The sequence below is a fragment of the Engystomops pustulosus genome, chromosome 9 (genome assembly GCF_040894005.1).
Source record: "Engystomops pustulosus chromosome 9, aEngPut4.maternal, whole genome shotgun sequence".
Taxonomy (NCBI): Eukaryota; Metazoa; Chordata; class Amphibia; order Anura; family Leptodactylidae; genus Engystomops; species Engystomops pustulosus.
The window spans coordinates 105,296,014-105,309,527 of record NC_092419.1 but is presented as its reverse complement, the minus strand read 5'-3'; positions in this window follow the sequence as shown (position 1 = coordinate 105,309,527).

Sequence of the window (13,514 nt, the reverse complement as noted above, 5' to 3'; positions counted from 1 at the left end):
GTATCTAAGCTGCCGTTATAGAGGTATCTAACATACATAGAGCTCAGCCGCTGTATCTAAGCTGCCGTTATAGAGGTATCTAACATACATAGAGCTCAGCCGCTGCATCTAAGCTGCCGTTATAGAGGTATCTAACATACACAGAGCTGAGCCGCTGTATCTAAGCTGCCGTTATAGAGGTATCTACCATACATAGAGCTCAGCCGCTGTATCTAAGCTGCCGTTATATAGGTATCTAACATACATAGAGCTGAGCCGCTGTATCTAAGCTGCCGTTATAGAGGTATCTAACATACATAGAGCTCAGCCGCTGTATCTAAGCTGCCGTTATAGAGGTATCTAACATACATAGAGCTCAGCCGCTGTATCTAAGCTGCCGTTATAGAGGTATCTAACATACATAGAGCTCAGCCGCTGTATCTAAGCTGCCGTTATAGAGGTATCTAACATACATAGAGCTCAGCCGCTGCATCTAAGCTGCCGTTATAGAGGTATCTAACATACACAGAGCTGAGCCGCTGTATCTAAGCTGCTGTTATAGAGGTATCTACCATACATAGAGCTCAGCCGCTGTATCTAAGCTGCCGTTATAGAGGTATCTAACATACATAGAGCTCAGCCGCTGTATCTAAGCTGCCGTTATAGAGGTATCTAACATACATAGAGCTCAGCCGCTGTATCTAAGCTGCCGTTATAGAGGTATCTAACATACATAGAGCTCAGCCGCTGTATCTAAGCTGCCGTTATAGAGGTATCTAACATACATAGAGCTCAGCCGCTGTATCTAAGCTGCCGTTATAGAGGTATCTAACATACATAGAGCTCAGCCGCTGCATCTAAGCTGCCGTTATAGAGGTATCTAACATACACAGAGCTGAGCCGCTATATCTAAGCTGCTGTTATAGAGGTATCTACCATACATAGAGCTCAGCCGCTGTATCTAAGCTGCCGTTATATAGGTATCTAACATACATAGAGCTGAGCCGCTGTATCTAAGCTGCCGTTATAGAGGTATCTAACATACATAGAGCTCAGCCACTGCATCTAAGCTGCCTTTATAGAGGTATCTAACATACACAGAGCTGAGCCGCTGTATCTAAGCTGCTGTTATAGAGGTATCTACCATACATAGAGCTCAGCCGCTGTATCTAAGCTGCCGTTATAGAGGTATCTACCATACATAGAGCTGAGCCGCTGTATCTAAGCTGCCATGATAGAGTTATCTAACATACATAGAGCTGAGCCGCTGTATCTAAGCTGCCGTGATAGAGGTATCTCCAATACATAGAGCTGAGCCGCTGTATCTAAGCTGCCGTTATAGAGGTATATACCATACATAGAGCTTAGCCACTGTATCTAAGCAGTCATTAGAGATGTATCTACCATACACAGAGCTGACCCTTTGTATCTAAGCTGCTGTTATAGAGGTATCTACCATACATAGAGCTGAGCCGCTGTATCTAAGCTGCCATGATAGAGTTATCTAACATACATAGAGCTGAGCCGCTGTATCTAAGCTGCCATGATAGAGTTATCTAACATACATAGAGCTGAGCCGCTGTATCTAAGCTGCCGTGATAGAGGTATCTCCAATACATAGAGCTGAGCCGCTGTATCTAAGCTGCCGTTATAGAGGTATATACCATACATAGAGCTTAGCCACTGTATCTAAGCAGTCATTAGAGAGGTATCTACCATACACAGAGCTGACCCTTTGTATCTAAGCAGTCAGTATAGAGGTATCTACCATACAAAGAGCGGAGCCGCTGTATCTATTACACATAGACCTCAGCCACTGTATGTAAGCTACCATAAAAAGCGGTCTAAGCGGCCATTTTACAAGTTTAATAAAGGGGTAACACATAATTATGGGGCACCCTGATTTTTAAGACCTCAGCAATGAACCTGGGTGCTAGCACTGCCCTGATAAGTCCTGCGACTCTTCACCTACGCCCCAGTGGCCCCCTGCTGGAGACTGTTGTTCATACATACCCATAGCAACAATTGTCACGTCATGCAACTGCATTGAGACGGGGACAAACAGGACTCATCAGATTTCTGGTGGGGGTGTGTTCTCACACTGCTGTGCTCTGTGCCCTCTGCAGCCAGTGTTAGTTTTTGTCCCTGGAGAGATATATAATCAGACCTTTAAAAATGTTCTAAGTAGCAGCAGGACAGTGAAATGTGGATTTATATACCAGGATTGTAGCTTCTGCAAGTGTCCTCACACTGCTGTGCTCTTAGCTCTCTACATTCATATGCAGGCGCTGTTAGATAGCAGTCCTGGAGAACTGTTTAACCCCTTATCACCGACACTAGTTTTCAGCTCAATGACCAGACTCGATTTTTCAAATCTGACATGTCTCACGATAATTGGTTATAACTTCGGAACGCTTTAACATATCCAGGTGATTTTGAGAATGTTTTCTCGTGACACATTGTACTTCATGTTAGTTATAAAATTTAAGTGATACGTTTTGCGTTTCGTTCTGAAAAAAAGTGAAAATTTGGCAAAAGTTTGTAAAAATTCTTCATTTTCCAAGTTTGAAATGTTCTGGTTTCCAGACAGGAAGTAAAACTACCCAAAAAGTTTGATAATTAACATTTACAGAATATCTGCTTTATGTTGGGATGATATTTTATGCTTCCGGTCATTTTTCTAGGATGTTATGAGGTGCAGAACTTTAGGTGCGATTTTTCTTATTTTCATGAAAATTGCCATAACTCACATTTTGAGGGACAACTCGGCTTCCAAGTGACTTTGAGAGGCCTAAATAATAGTAAAACCTCATAAATTACCCCACTATAGAAACTTCACCCCTTAACGTATGTAAAACAACTTCTATTAAGTCCATTAACCCTTTAAGTGTTTCACATGGGTTAAAAAATATGGACCTGCGATTTAGAAACTATGGAATTTTTTTGGAAATACATTCATTTAGGCCAAAACTGACATTTTCAGAATAAATTAAATGATGAAACGCACTGCAACGCTTGATGCCCAATTCCTCCCGAGTGTACTGATACCACATATGTGGTGGTAAACTGCTGTACGGGCGCACGGCCGAGCATAGAATGAATGGAGGCGCCGTCCACAGCAGATTTGTATTGTCACATTGTACGACCTATAAATTTTTATTTTTTTGGTAATGCGATCATATGAGGGCTTATTTTTTATGGGATGAGATACAATGTATAAATAATTTATTTTGGGAGTCTAAAGCTTATTCATGAGATTTTATTAACTATTTCAAGGGGGACACAAACAAAATCATCAATTTTTATTTTGGATTGTGAGCATTTCCCCCCCCCCCCCCCCGCTCACCGTAACGTAAAAATAATACTTTATCTTTATTCTCTGGTTCACTACGATTGCGGTGATACCTCATTTATATAGTTTTTCTTATTTTGCTCAATTTTCCTGAGCAAAACCAATATTGGAGAAAATCGCATTGTTTTTACTATTGACAACTTTTCAGGGCCATAACTTCTGTATTTTTCTGTTGTCAGATCTGGTTGAGGGCTTATTTTTTGCGAAAACAGTTGTTCTTTTCAGTCGTATCATATTAGGTACCGTAACTTTTTTTGATCACTTTTTAGAACATTTTTTGTGATGGTGTTTGATGAAAAATTGTATATTATGGGAAGTTTTTCGAGTTTTTTTTTTACGTAGTTCACCGAGCGGGTTCAATATTGATTTAGATTTATTGTACAGATTAATACGGACGCGGTGATACCAAATATGTACGTGTTTTGTGTTTTATATACTTTATTTGCATTTTATGTGTTACTGGGGAGATTATGGGACTTTTATTTTATTTATTTATTTAATTATATTATAAAAAGATTTAATTTTTTTTTTTTTACTTTTTTACATTTTCTACTTCTTGGCTTGGTAAGCACACCGGGGGGGTCCGATCCACGGGGGACACACTTGCACGCCGCGGTCATGCTTGACCGCGGCGTGCAAGGGGTTAAACACCCGGGATCGGAGTTTTTCCGATCCCGGGTGTTAGTGCCGGGTCTGGGCTGTGATATCACAGCCCGACACCGGCACCAGTGAGACCCGGTGTCCCGAAAACTTCTTCTGATGCGCCGCCGTAGAAAGGCGTCGCATCAGAAGAAGTACCCTTAATGACCGCCGTAAAAACCCGATAGGGCGGTCATTAAGGGGTTAATCAGACCTCTGTGTATTTTGTATGCAGCAGCATATGGATTTTCCTGCATGTGTCACTTCCCCGCTGAGGTCCGCCGGAGTTCACCTTCTTCTTCCCGGTGCATGTGAGTGCATGTCTTGCGACACAATTTGAATTTTAAATCCCGCGCTTAGTCCTACGGCCACGCCCCCCATTTGTTGCGATTGCGCCAAAATCCGATCGTGTGCACCAAAACCCCCTGTTCAACGGAAATAGTCGGGAAACCCAACGGAAATGCGCTCCGCCGACCATTAGTAATTGTGTCTCCGTTCTGCATAATTACTGTAGTATCCAACCATAAGCCTTCAGATTTTACTTGGTGCAGAATGGAGGAGTGGTAAGCAGAGAGCTCAATACAGAGAGCTAAGAGCACAGCAGTGTGAGGATACATCCACCACAGGGGATATTCTAGCATTTTCCTGCAGACTGGCTAGAAAATCATCACTGTTCTACAAGAGAGAATTTAAAAAAATTTAATCCTACGTTACGTTAGGATAGGACAGATCATTGTATGTGATGATGCTGGCGAGGGGGCGGAGCTGTGACAACCTCTCAGATGGATACGCATCAGTATCATTATACAACAGTTTATCAGGCACACAGTGGTGACATTTATTACCTCTACTAATTTTGGGAGCTTCCTAATCTTCTTCGAATCCTTGAAAGTAAATTTTGGATGATCTGTTGATTCTCCATACTTGTCTTGTGCTTCTTGGAAGACTCTTCCAGTCCCATGGTGAGAGTATCCGAGCGACGCAAATATCCTGGGAATTACCGCTTCACGTTATTAGAGTCTTGTGCAATTTTCGAAAAATAGATCTGATCCTCCACATTGTTACAGTGTGTCAGTGCAGGTAAAATGTATCAAACAGAAGATAGATTAGTGCTGGAAAGAATGTAACAAACCCTCAAGTGTATTAGGATTCAAAAAGTGACATTTGTGATCTCTACTTGTAATGGATTTGATGGGACAGTCCCAGAATTTGGATTCTGACCCGGTGTCTCTGGCAGAGGTATAGGGAGGTTTGAATACAATGGTGGAGCACGATGATAACATCAGACAAGGGAGCGGTGCTGCTGCTGCGGAGAAAACAGGAGACACGGAGATTAGATTTTTTTTTTTTACTGCAATAATGGGGCGGGGGGTTAGGCATTATACAATAGGGGAGTCCATTAAGCAAGTGGTCACAATAGGGTTAACTATTAAGGATAATATGGTTTGGGGGCCACTATTTAGGGGAATTATACTGCGTCGGCCCACTACTGGTGTTTATGAACTTTGGGGACCACTAAAGGGCATTATACTGATTGGGGACACTAGGGGGTATTATACTGTGTTGGTCTTCTAGGGGGATTATGTACTGTGGGGACTGTTAATGGGGGCATTATACTGATTGGGGACACTAGGGGGTATTATACTGTGTTGGTCTTCTAGGGGGATTATGTACTGTGGGGACTGTTAATGGGGGCATTATACTGATTGGGGACACTAGGGGGTATTATACTGTGTTGGTCTTCTAGGGGGATTATGTACTGTGGGGACTGTTAATGGGGACATTACACTGATCGGGGACACTTGGGGGGTATTATACTGTGTTGGTCTTCTAGGGGGATTATGTACTGTGGGGACTGTTAATGGGGACATTACACTGATCGGGGACACTTGGGGGATATTATACTGTGTTGGTCTTCTGGGGGGATTATGTACTGTGGGGGCTGTTAATGGGGACGTTGTACTGTTTGGGGCACTAGGTGTTTTAGTGGCTTAAGATATGAAAACATGCCTATCATTCTTCAGAAGTCTGTGTGGACTGCACATAGTGTATGGGATTATTATATGGCTCAGGCCTGAACGCTGAGCTGATCAAGGGGTCAGTGCAGGGGTTAAACCCAATGCTTTTCTGCACAGCGAGAACGCCACAGACATGGTGACTCCACAGTCCAGGCTTCAGCACAGCAGCAGGGGCGAGGGACACCCTCTTGTTGGTGTACTGTCCCACAGATTAATTTCAAGGGGTAGAAAGAACACAATTTGTAGCTGTACCTTCAGTGCCTGGAAGTGACTCCATTCTGAAGCAGCCCTCCATGCTGAAGCACGTCCTGCTCACTGCACCCGTCAGCAATGTGGACCCGGGAAACCCCAATACAAAGGGCAATGACTACAGATGAGAGTGTAGGAACACCTGGGACTTCAATATATGGTAATACATATATACAGTTAAGGTCTGAAGACCCCAACATCGGACTGGCCTACAGTGGGGCCACAAAATGAGAGGCAGACGAGAGGCCACAATATGAGGGGGAGATGAGATGCCACAATATGAGGGGGAGATGAGCGACCACAATATGAGGGGGAGATGAGAGGGGACACAATATGAGGGGGAGATGAGGGGACACAATATGAGGGGGGTGAAGAGAAGCCACAATATGAGGGGGAGATGAGAGACCACAATATGAGGGGGATGTGAGAGGCCACAATATGAGGGGGGAGATGAGAAAACACAATATGAGGAGATGAGAGACCACAATATGAGGGGGAGATGAGGGGACACAATATGAGGGGGGTGATGAGAAGCCACAATATGAGGGGGAGATGAGAGGCCACAATATGAGGGGGAGATGAGAGGGGACACAATATGAGGGGGAGATGAGAGGGGACACAATATGAGGGGGATGATGAGAAGACACAATATGAGGAGATGAGAGCGGCCACAATATGAGGAGGAGATTAGAGGCCACAATATAAGGGGGAGATGAGAGACCACAATATGAGGGGGAGATGAGGGGAAACAATATAAGGGGGGTGATGAGAAGGGCCACAATATGAGGGGGAGATGAGAGGCCACAATATGAGGGGGGTGATGAGAAGCCACAATATGAGGGGGAGATGAGAGACCACAATATGAGGGGGAGATGAGGGGACACAATATGAGGGGGATGATAAGAAGCCACAATATGAGGGGGAAATGAGAGACCACAATATGAGGGGGAGATGAGGGGACACAATATGAGGGGGATGATGAGAGGCCACAATATGAGGGGGAGATGAGAGGGTCCACAATATGAGGGGGAGATGAGAGGGTCCACAATATGAGGGGGAGATGAGAGGGTCCACAATATGAGGGGGAGATGAGAGGCCACAATATGAGGGGGAGATGAGAAGGGCCACAATATGAGGGGGAGATGAGAAGGGCCACAATATGAGGGGGAGATGAGAGGGTCCACAATATGAGGGGGATATGAGAGGGTCCACAATATGAGGGGGATATGAGAGGCCACAATATAAGGAGGTGATGAGAGGGGCCACAATATGAGGAGGAGATGAGAGGACACAATATGAGAGGGAGACGAGAGGCCACAATATGAGGGGGAGATGAGAGACCACAATATGAGGGGGAAATGAGAGACCACAATATGAGGGGGAGATGAGGGGACACAATATGAGGGGGATGATGAGAGGCCACAATATGAGGGGGAGATGAGAGGGTCCACAATATGAGGGGGAGATGAGAGGGTCCACAATATGAGGGGGAGATGAGAGGCCACAATATGAGGGGGAGATGAGAAGGGCCACAATATGAGGGGGAGATGAGAAGGGCCACAATATGAGGGGGAGATGAGAGGGTCCACAATATGAGGGGGATATGAGAGGGTCCACAATATGAGGGGGATATGAGAGGCCACAATATAAGGAGGTGATGAGAGGGGCCACAATATGAGGAGGAGATGAGAGGACACAATATGAGAGGGAGACGAGAGGCCACAATATGAGGGGGAGATGAGAGACCACAATATGAGGGGGAGATGAGAGACCACAATATGAGGGGGAGATGAGAGGCCACAATATGAGGGGGAGATGAGGGGACACAATATGAGGAGGAGATGAGAGACCACAATATGAGGGAGGAGATGAGGGGATACAATATGAGGGGGATGATGAGAAGCCACAATATGAGGAGGAGAAGAGAGGGGCCACAATATGAGGAGGAGATGAGAGGCCCCAATATGAAGGGGAGATGAGAGGCCACAGTATGAGGGGGAAGATTAGGGGCCACAATATAAGGAGGTGATGAGAGGGGCCACAATATGAGGAGGAGATGAGAGACCACAATATGAGGGGGGAGATGAGAGGCCACAATATGAGGGAGGAGAAGAGAGGATACAATATGAGGGGGATGATGAGAAGCCACAATATGAGGAGGAGAAGAGAGGGGCCACAATATGAGGGGGAGATAAGAGGGGCCACAATATGAGGAGGAGATGAGAGGCCCCAATATGAAGGGGAGATGAGAGACCACAATATGAGGGGGAGATGAGAGGCCACAATATGAGGGGGAGATGAGAGGCCACAATAGGAGGGGAGATGAGAGGCCACAATATGAGGGGGAGATGAGAGGCCACAATAGGAGGGGAGATGAGAGGCCACAATATGAGGGGGAGATGAGAGGCCACAATATGAGGGGGATGATGAGAAGCCACAATATGAGGAGGAGATGAGAGGACACAATATGAGAGGGAGACGAGAGGCCACAATATGAGGGGAGACTAGAGGACACAGTATGAGGAGATGAGAGACCACAATATGAGGGGGAGATGAGAGGCCACAGTATGAGGGGGGAGATTAGGGGCCACAATATAAGGAGGTGATGAGAGGGGCCACAATATGAGAAGGAGATGAGAGACCACAATATGAGGGGGGAGATGAGACGCCACAATATGAGGGGGAGATGAGAGGCCACAATATGAGGGGGAGATGAGAGGGGCCACAATATCCGCTCCTCTTCTTCCACTGAAGTTTCCCCGATGTCTCAGTGCTGCTGTGCCCCCGATGTCTCCGTGCTGCTGTGCCCCCGATGTCTCCGTGCTGCTGTGCCCCCGATGTCTCCGTGCTGTTGTGCCCCCGATGTCTCCGTGCTGCTGTGCCCCCATGTCTCCGTGCTGCTGTGCCCCCATGTCTCCGTGCTGCTGTGCCCCCATGTCTCCGTGCTGCTGTGCCCCCATGTCTCCGTGCTGCTGTGCCCACGATGTCTCCGTGCTGCTGTGCCCCCGATGTGTGCTGCTGTGCCCCCGATGTCTCCGTGCTGCTGTGCCCCCATGTCTCCGTGCTGCTGTGCCCCCGATGTGTGCTGCTGTGCCCCCGATGTCTCCGTGCTGCTGTGCCCCCATGTCTCCGTGCTGCTGTGCCCCCATGTCTCCGTGCTGCTGTGCCCCCATGTCTCCGTGCTGCTGTGCCCCCATGTCTCCGTGCTGCTGTGCCCACGATGTCTCCGTGCTGCTGTGCCCCCGATGTGTGCTGCTGTGCCCCCGATGTCTCTGTGCTGCTCCCCGTGTTCTTCAATGTGTTCTTCACACACATATATTGTTCTTCACATACTATTTTGTTAGCACCATTCCGTGCGTATCTCCCGACAAGTAAGCAGATGTGCCGAACATCTGTAATCTATTCTGCACTGTGTTTTTCACTGTGTTCTTCACTTAAATGATCCTGTGGTCACTGTGTTCACTGTTTTTATTCTATTCTTCACTGTTCTTCACTGTGTTTTTTTTAATTAAATGCTCGATCTCGAGCAGGGGAAATACTCGTCCGAGCAACGAGCCGTTTAGAGTATACTCGCTCATCTCTAATCATGATCCAAAATATTGTCCTCTGGTTCCCACGACCTCTCTTCTGGCCCGAACCCCTTCCAGTCAACCAAGAAGAACCGCTTCCTCTTACTGTCTTCATGTCCAGGATCTCTTTTACCTCGTAGGTGTTGGTGGAGTCCGCCACTGGAGTGGGAGGAGGAACTTGCTGGGAGAAGCGATTCAGAATGACAGGTTTCAGCAGGGAGACGTGGAAATAATTTGGGCTGCGCATAGTAGGAGGAAGGCAGAGTTTATACGCCACCGGATTAATGCGCTGTAACACCTCGAACGGTCCCAGAAAACGTAGGCCCAGCTTGTAACGAGGGATCTTCAAGCAAACATACTTGGATGACAGCCACACTTTGTCACCTGGAGAGAATATGGGAGGAGACCTGCGTTTCTTGTCAGCTTGAGTTTTTGTGCGGGCCAGTGGCTCATTGTAATGAATACTGTGTATAAATTCCATATACTGCAATACAGTAGTTTTGCAGTACATGGCAGGAATCAGACCATCTAGGGTTAATGTACCCTAGAGTAAGAGTAGGGGACCTATGGTTCGGGAGCCAGATGTGGCTCTTTTGTTGGCTGCATCTGGCTCTCAGACAGATCTTTAATAAATAGTGATGGCTGCTGTGTCTCTTCACTGGACTGATCACTGGACCCAGGCACCATCACCATCATCATCTAAGCCTGGGTCAAAGAGAAGAGCGTGGGATCGATGAGGAGGTGGCTGCAGGGAGCGCAGGTCGGTGAATATTCTTCTTTTTTTGCTGTGTCTAATTATCTACTGGGGGCATGTGCTGTGGCTAGCTATCTACTGGGGACATGTGCTGTGTCTAGCTATCTGCTGGGGGACATGCGCTGTGGCTAGCTATCTGCTGGGGGGCAAGCGCTGTTGCTACCTACCTACTGGGAGGCATGTGCTCTGGCTACCTATCTACTGGGGGACATGCGCTGTGGCTAGATATCTACTGGGGGCATGTGCTGTGGCTAGATATCTACTGGGGGGCTTGTGCTGTGGCTAGCTATCTGCTGGGGGGGCACGAGCTGTGGCTAGCTCTCTACTGGGGGACATGCGCTGTGGCTAGCTCTCTACTGGGGGACATGCGCTGTGGCTAGATATCTGCTGGGGGCATGTGCTGTGGCTAGCTATCTGCTGGGGGGCAAGCGCTGTTGCTACCTACCTACTGGGAGGCATGTGCTCTGGCTACCTATCTACTGGGGGACATGCGCTGTGGCTAGATATCTACTGGGGGGCATGTGCTGTGGCTAGATATCTGCTGGGGGGCTTGTGCTGTGGCTAGCTATCTGCTGGGGGGCTTGTGCTGTGGCTAGCTATCTGCTGGGGGGCATGCGCTGTGGCTAGCTCTCTACTGGGGGGCATGCGCTGTGGCTAGCTCTCTACTGGGGGACATGCGCTGTGGCTAGATATCTACTGGGGGGCATGTGCTGTGGCTAGCTATCTGCTGGGGGGCAAGCGCTGTTGCTACCTACTGGGAGGCATGTGCTGTGGCTACCTATCTACTGGGGAACATGAGCTGTGGCTACCTATCTACTGGGGGACATGCGCTGTGGCTAGATATCTACTGGGGGGCATGTGCTGTGTCTAGCTATCTGCTGGGGGGCATATGCTGTGTCTAGCTATCTACTGGGGGGCATGTGCTGTGGCTAGCTATCTGCTGGGGGGCAAGCGCTGTTTCTACCTATCTACTGGGATGCATGTGCTGTGGCTAGCTATCTGCTGGGGGGCATGAGCTGTGGCTACCTATCTACTGGGGGCATGTGCTGTGGCTAGCTATCTACTGGGGGGCATGTGCTGTGGCTACCTATCTACTGGGGGGCATGTGCGGTGGCTACCTATCTACTGGGGGGCATTTGCTGTGTCTAGCTTTCTGCTGGGGGGCAAGCACTGTTTCTACCTATCTACTGGGGGGCATGCGCTGTGGCTAGCTATCTAGTGGGGTATGTGCTGTGGCTACCTATCTACTGGGGGGCATGTGCTGTGGCTACCTATCTACTGGGAGGCATGTGCTGTGGCTACCTATCTACTGGGAGGCATGTGCTGTGGCTACCTATCTACTGGGAGGCATGTGCTGTGGCTACCTATCTACTGGGAGGCATGTTTTCTGGCTAGCTATCTACTGGGGGGCATGTGTTTTGGCTACCTACGTACTGGGGGGCATGTGCTGTGGCTACCTATGTACTGGGGGGCATGTGCTGTGGCTACCTATGTACTGGGGGGCATGTGCTGTGACTACCTATCTACTGGGGGGCATGTTTTGTGGCTAGCTATCTACTGGGGGTATGTGCTGTAGCTGCCTATATAGTGGGGGTATGTGCTGGGGCTACCTATCTACTGGGGGGGCATGTGCATATGGTACGACTCTTACGGAATAACATTTTAAAATATGTGGCGTTCATGGCTCTCTCAGCCAAAAAGGTTCCTGACACCTGCCCTAGAGGGTGTAAAAAAATAATAAAAAAAAAAAAGTTTCAAAAAATAACTTAAAAAACCCATAAAAATGAAATTCCCCACTCTTCCCCTAGAACTGATATAAAATGTAAGAAACAGTAAAAATCACAAACATGTTCAGTATCGCTGCGTCTCAAAATGCCTGTTCTATCAAAATATAAAAACGGTTATTGCCGGCGGTGAACCACATAATGGAAAATAGCGTCCAAATGTCCTAAATGCCAAAAATTATGGATTTTTGAAGGTGCAGAGTAAATAATGAATGGAAAAACCCTGCGTCCTTAAGAGGTTACTTTTTTTTTTTAATGTCCTTTGATGATCGCTGCCGGGTGTGTACAAAATGCTGTGAATTTTGTCTGACAATGAAAACTAGTATTCTCAAAAGGTCACAATCAAATATACTCATTTACCGTAGCTTCACAAAGGTATTACCTGATGTCTTCACTCTTCTACCATAGGAAGAGAGTGTAATACATGTATTTGGCCCATAGAGGGAGCCAGTCCACCATGTATTGTAATAGTGGCATGAGCTGGAGATCCTATGGCCAGTATAATACAGGCAGTCCCCTGGTTACGTACAAGATAGGGTCCGGAGGTTTGTTCTTTAGTTGTATGCAAGTGGAAACCATATATTTTACAATTGTAGATCCGGACAAAAAAAAATTTTCCCCAGTGACAATTGGATTTTCAAAATTTTTTGCCATAATGGGACCAAGGATTATCAATAAAGCTTCATTACAGACACCGTACAGCTGATCATTGCAGCCTGGGAGTAAAGTAAAGCATCCAGAGAGGTCACAGGGGGCAGAGGGGTCCGTCTGTAACTAGGGGTCGTCTGTAAGTCGGGTACAGGGGACCGCCTGTACAATTATTATAATACATGGTGGGCTGGCTCCCTCTATGGACCGAATACACGTATTACACTTTCTCACTCACAGCAGTCATTGTGAAAATATATACTGCTACCTGCAGTTCTTACAAGCATACGGGATCTTTGGCGCAGCACTATTATTTAGTATCATAACAATCAAAGCTATAGAGCGCTGTATCTAAGCTTATGTATCTAAAGTCATCTGCCTCCACTCAGCCCCTCACTCCACACAAACCCATGCTGGATGTCATGGTGTCTCCTCTCCATCCTATATTGTAACACAGGACAGGATGTACCAATTTTTCTATAGTTCGCTCTAGGACCATTCTTGATGCGTATTTAACCCTCG